This window comes from Triticum urartu, chromosome 7A (genome assembly GCF_056163025.1).
Source record: "Triticum urartu cultivar PI428250 chromosome 7A, HENAU_Tu73, whole genome shotgun sequence".
NCBI classification, from domain to species: domain Eukaryota; kingdom Viridiplantae; phylum Streptophyta; class Magnoliopsida; order Poales; family Poaceae; genus Triticum; species Triticum urartu.
In genome coordinates this window covers 579,098,385-579,105,360 of record NC_141879.1, presented here as the reverse complement: position 1 = coordinate 579,105,360, position 6,976 = coordinate 579,098,385, and positions in this window count along the sequence as shown.

The window sequence follows — 6,976 nt, the reverse complement described above, 5'->3', positions numbered from 1 at the left end:
CCCCGAGCAAGTTCAAGAACAAGAACAAGCTCAAGACGACGCTCAAGATGATCAATTGACCACTCCTCGTCTCACCCCCGAGGAGGAATTGGAGCGTCGTGCCGCCAAGGTTGCTTCCAAGCTCTCCACCAAGGATCATCTCATGACGAATGTGCTTGGAAGCTTAAGAAAGGGGGTAAGCACTCGTAGACAATTAGCAAACTATTGTGAGCATCACGTGTTTGTCTCTTGTGTCGAATCCCACAAGGTCTATGAGGCGCTCGAAGATCTGGATTGGCTCAATGCCATGCATGAAGAACTAAACAACTTCGAGCGCAACAAAGTGTGGAGATTGGTGCCAAGACCAACGGGGAACCACAAATTCATTGGAACCAAGTGGATATTTAAGAACAAGCAAGATGCCCATGGGATTATCATTCGCAACAAGGCTCGTTTGGTAGCACAAGGCTACTCCCAAGTCAAGGGTATCGACTACGGTGAAACCTTTTCTCCCGTTGCTCGTCTTGAATCCATTCGCATGTTGATTGCATATGCTTCTCATCATAACTTTAAGTTACAACAAATGGATGTGAAGAGTTCTTTTCTTAATGGTCCTATTAGTGAATTGGTTTATGTCAAGCAACCCCCCGGGTTCGAGGATCCGTACTTTCCCGATCATGTGTATCAACTCAATAAGGCACTCTATGGCCTTAAACAAGCCCCACGTGCGTGCTATGACCACTGAGGGAGTCCTGGATTAGGGGGTCTCCGGACAGCCAGACTATCTCCATTGGCCGGACTGTTAGACTATGAAGATACAAGATTGAAGACTTTGTCTCGTGTCCGGATGGGACTCTACTTGGCGTGGAAGGCAAGCTAGGCAATACGGATATGGATATCTCCTCCTTTGTAACCGACCTTGTGTAACCCTAACCCTCTCCGGTGTCTATATAAACCAAAGGGTTTTAGTCCGTAGGACAACAATCACAACATACAATCATACCATAGGCTAGCTTCTAGGGTTTAGCCTCTCTGATCTCATGGTAGATCTACTCTTGTACTACCCATATCATCAATATTAATCAAGCAGGACATAGGGTTTTACCTCCATCAAGAGGGCCCGAACCTGGGTAAAACATCATGTCCCCTGCCTCCTGTTACCATCCGTCCTAGACGCACAGTTCGGGACCCCCTACTTGAGATCCGCCGGTTTTGACACCGACATTGGTGCTTTCATTGAGAGTTCTTCTGTGTCGTCGCCGTTAGGCTTGATGGCTCCTACTATCATCAATAGCGATGCGGTCTAGGGTGAGACTTTTCTCCCCAGACAGATCTTCGTATTCAACGGCTTTGCACTGCGGGCTAATTCTCTTGGCCATCTGGAGCAGATTGAAAGCTACGCCCCTGGCCATCAGGTCAGATTTGGAAGTTTGAACTACGCGGCCGACATCCGCGGAGACTTGATCTTCGACGGATTCGAGCCACAGCCGGGCGCACCGCACTGTCACGATGGGTATGACCTAGCTCTGCCGCCGAACAGTACCCCAGAGGCCGCGCCCGCATTAGCTCCGACCCTTAGTTCGGAGCCAACTGCGCCAATCGAGGACGGGTGGTTAGACACTGCCTTAGGGGCTGCAGTCTCAATGGCGATCGAGCCGAACACCAGCATAATCCTCTGCGCAGCCCGTGACTCCAAGGTGCCGGACTCTTTTTCTGACTCCGAACCGCCCGCGCCCCTGCCAATCGAATCCGGTTGGGCGCCGATCATGGAATTCACCGCCGCGGATATCTTTCAGCACTCGCCCTTCGGCGACATTCTGAATTCACTAAGGTCTCTCTCTCTTTGTCAGGAGAGCCCTGGCCGGATTATGGCCAACAGGATTGGGATGCGGACGACGAAGAAATTTGACGCCCACCCACCACCCACTTCGTAGCCACTGTCGATGATTTAACCGACATGCTCGACTTCGACTCCGAAGACATCGACGGTATGGACGATGATGTAGGAGACGAACATGAACCAGCACCTATAGGGCACTGGAAAGCCACCTCGTCATATGACATATACATGGTGGATGCACCCAACGAAGGCAATGGCGACGAGATAGCGGAGGATGACCCCTCCAAGAAGCAACCCAAGCGCCGACGTCAGCGGCGCCGCTCTAAGTCCCGCCAAAGCAAAAGTGGTGATACCGGCATAGGAGATAATAACACCCCGAATAGTGCTGAAGATAACAACAATCCCCTCCAGCAGGATTTAGAGCAGGAGGATGAAGGAGCCAGCTCTCCTGAGAGAGCGACAGACGGAGAGGAGGAGGATGATCACATGCCCCCCTCCGAAGACGAGGCAAGCCTCGGCGACGATGAATTCGCCGTACCAGAGGATCGCGTCGAACAAGAGCGCTTCAAGCGCCGGCTTATGGCCACGGCAAATAGCCTGAAGAAAAAGCAGCAGCAGCTTCAAGCTGATCAAGATCTGCTAGCTGACAAATGGACTGAAGTCCTCGCGGCCGAGGAATATAAACTCGAGTGTCCTTCCAAGAGTTACCCCAAGGCGCAGGTTACTACCCCGACTGGAGGAATAAGCGTATGATACGGCTCATCGGTCACCTCGTGGCCGCGATAGAGAGGCATTCCAGCCAAAAGCTTAGCCTCCCCCCAACGCCATTCAAATAAAAAGGCATGGGGAGATACGCCAGACCTGTGAGACATATTGGAGGACAAGGCAAAGCATTCAAGATCAATCTACGGATCACGAGGGCGCACCACTCTGCGAGACGATAAACATCACGTCGGATACAGAAGCAAATCCGTCCGGGCCGAACATAGCGGGAAGACCCATTCGAGCCGCGTCGCGATATAGCCCAATACAGAGGCGCCGCACACCCCTTATGCTTCATAGACGAAGTAATGGAACATCAATTCCCAGAAGGTTTCAAACCTGTAAACATTGAATCATACGACGGCACAACAGATCCCGCAGTATGGATTGAGGATTTCCTCCTCCACATCCACATGGCCCGCGGCGATGACTTACACGCCATCAAATACCTCCCACTAAAGCTCAAAGGACCAGCGCGGCATTGGCTTAACAGCTTGCCAGCGGACTCCATTAGCTGTTGGGAAGATCTGGAAGCCGCATTCCTCGACAACTTTCAGGGCACTTATGTGCGACCACCAGACGCCGATGATTTAAGCCACATAATTCAGCAGCCAGAAGAGTCGGCCAGGCAATTCTGGACTCAGTTCCTTACAAAGAAAAATCAAATCGTTGACTGTCCGGATGCGGAGGCCTTAGCGGCTTTCAAGCACAACATCCGAGACGAGTGGCTAGCCCGTCACCTTGGTCAGGAAAAGCCAAAATCTATGGCAGCTCTCACGACGCTCATGACCCGCTTTTGTGTGGGAGTAGACAGCTGGCTGGCTCGCAGTAATAACATATCAAAGAACCATGGTACCTCAGATACCAAGGACGGCAATAGCAGGTCACGTCGCAACAAGCATAAGCGCCACATTAACAACGAAAATACTGAGGATATGACAGTCAATGCCGGATTCAAAGGCTCTAAACCCGGTCAGCGAAAAAAGCCATTCAAACAAAGTACACTGGGTCCGTCCAGCTTGGACCGTATACTCGATCACTCGTGTCAAATACACGACACCCCAGACAAGGCAGCCAATCACACCAACAGGGATTGTTGGGTGTTCAAGAAGGTCGGGAAGTTAAATGCCGAAAACAAGGACAAGGGGCCGCATAGCAACGACAAGGAGGAGCCCCGGCAGCCGCACACTGGAGGAGAGAAGAAGTTTCCCCCGCAAGTGCGGACGGTGAACATGATATACGCAACCCACATCCCCAAGAGGGAGCGGAAGCGTGCGCTCAGGGACGTATATGCGTTGGAGCAAGTCGCCCCAAAGTTCAACCCTTGGTCCTCCCGTCCGATCACCTTCGACCGCAGGGACCACCCCACTAGTATCCGTCATGGCGGATTCGCCGCACTGGTCCTAGACCCAATCATCGACGGATTTCACCTCACTCGAGTCTTTATGGACGGCGGTAGCAGCCTGAACCTGCTTTATTAGGACACAGTGCGCAAAATGGGTATAGACCCCTCAAGGATCAAACCCACCAAAACGACCTTTAAGGGCATCATTCCAGGTGTAGAGGCCCATTGCACAGGCTCAATTACACTGGAAGTGGTCTTCGGATCCCCAGATAACTTCCGAAGCGAAGAGTTAATCTTCGATATAGTCCCGTTCCGCAGTGGTTATCACACGCTGCTCGGGTGAACCGCATTTGCTAGATTCAATGCGGTACCGCATTATGCATACCTCAAGCTCAAGATGCCAGGACCTCCCGGAGTTATTACAGTCAATGGAAACACAGAGCGCTCTCTTCGAACAGAGGAGCACACCGCAGCCCTCGCAGCAGAAGCGCAAATCAGCCTCTCAAGGCAATCAACCAGTTCAGCGCTTCACAACCCGGACACCTTCAAGCGCGCTTGGGGCAATCGGCAAATAGACCGCATGGCGCGATCTGAGCTCGCGTAGCAATACAGCGGCCACCCCAATCCCAGCCCAGCGGCGAAACTTGTGCCATGCGTACATAATTACACATTAAAATACCATGGGCACAGGTGGAGAGGGGGGCACAACTACGGCACGCCCCAAGACGCGGCCTAAAACGCACTAGGGGCTTCCCGTTTGGTTATTTTTCTTTTTATTTCAGGACCTTAATCTCTAGAAACACTGTCCGGCAGCACTGTTGCCGAACACATGATGCAGCAACCAAGGAGGCAGACAGCTACGTTATACCACGGAATTCCCACGTTGATTACAGTAACGAGTGAAATATTCAATTTAATATCATTCCTCAGCTTGCCCTTGGAAGGGACATAGTCCTACTCTTTGCTTATCGCACTATCTGTATCACTCTGCTTTAACGCAATTTTTTAATAAACAATGCATGACATTACGACTATTATTGCATTCTTGTTATATATATGTGTGTGTGTGTGTGTGTGTGTGTGTTCATTATTGACGTCTTGCAACCGTACACTCTGGTATGGCCAATACACCAGGGGCTTACATACCCCACAATGCGGTGTGAAAAGTCCGAACACTTTCACAAGTGCGGCACCCCGAACTTATAGCATTATATGCATCAGCTCCGAATCATGTCTTTGGTCAAATGTTGGGTTTGCCCAGCTCCTATGTTTTGGTACCTTACGTTCCGCTATATCGGCTAAGGTAGCGCTAGGAGAACTACTGCGATTGTGTCCCGGTTCTGCCGGGCTTAGCACCTCAGTAGAGAAAGCTAAAACTGACTGTCATGATAAGGCGAGAGACTGGTCGCTGTTCGGCGAGGTTTTTCGAGTCCCTAAAGACTTATGCCGCTTAGGGAGAGGGACCGGCCCTGTCCGGCTTACAGGCGTGTATCGCGCCCCGAATTTGGCCTTCCGAATACCAGGGGCTTCACCGAAATTTAAAATTATAGAATTCTATGGCTAAGTGAGAGTGATAAAGCATTATTAGTCCGGTTGCCTTGTTCGTTGTGCTGAGCACCTCCCTCGAAGGACCCAAATATGGGAACAAGAGTGCTCAGGTTTATCCCGAACACCCCAGCACTCGTGGCATGGGGGTAGAAGCCGAGGACTAGCCATCTCTCAGATTGGATAAACAGCCAAATAGAAGGTAATATTTTAAATTCACACAAGCGTTGCATATCGCATATGAAACATGTTTTCATAAATACAGGATCAAATGAGCGAGTTTACTCAAATATTACATCTTTTGAACACTCATCCGCGATAAGACGGGCACCCGGCAGAACACCCTCGTAGTACATCTCGGGGTGGCGGTGCTCCTTGCCCTCCGGTGGCCCCTCCTTGATCAGCTTCACGGCGTCTAGCTTGACCCACTGCAATTTCACACGGGCGAAAGCCCGGCGTGCACCTTCAATGCAGATGGATCGCTTGACGACCTCCAGCCGTGGGCAGGCATCCACAAGCCACCTCACTTGGCCGAAGAAGCTGTTCGGAAGGGCGTCGCCAGGCCACAACCGGACTATAAAGCCCTTCATGGCCTGATCGGCCGCCTTATGTAGCTCGACCATCTGCTTCAGCTGGTCGCTCATCGACACCAGATGTTCGGCCTCAACATACTGAGACCAGAATAGCTTCTTCGTTGAGATTCCGTCCTCGGCCTGGCATAATTGTGCGGCATCGGACACACTGCGGGGCAAATCTGCGAATGCTCCTAAAGAGCTCCGGATCCGGGTAAGTAATCGGTAATTTACTTTTACATGCTTGCTTTGCATATAGAAAGCCTTACCCTCCGCTATCTTCTTCATCGCGTTGATCTCTTGGAGGGCCTTTTGGGCTTCGGCCTTGGCACTTTTTACACTCTCAAGGGCCGCAGCAAGCTTAGACTCCTGCGTCTTCGAGTCAAGATCCAATGCCTCGTGCTTCATCACGAGAGCCTGGAGCTCTTGCCGCACCTCACACCCGAGCCTCGTGCTTCTCTCGCTCGGTGCGCTCCTTAGCCGCTTTATCTTCGGCCTCGGTTAGCGCTTGCTTCAGGGACGCCACCTCGGTCGTGGACCTTGGCAAACATACAATGCTCCTATCATTTTGCAATCACGTCCTTTTATATATATATATATACATTTCTATATACAAGGTATTACTTACCCTTGTTCTCCTCGAGCTGCCTCTTGACAAGGCCGAGCTCTTTCCTGGACCCCGAGGTCCTACTTCAGTACGGCGACCTCCGTAGTCAGTGCGACGGATGCTAGCAGCGAAACCTGCATACGCATATTGACACACTTATATTAGACTCCTGCGATTTTATTTGATCCTCTGTTCGACTTTTCTTTGTGAACACCGAACAAAGCATCAGGGGCTACTGTCTATGTGGTAATATTTCTACTACATTTTAAAACACTTACCTCAAAGCCTGTTAGAAGGCTGGCACAGGCTTCAGTCAATCCGCTCTT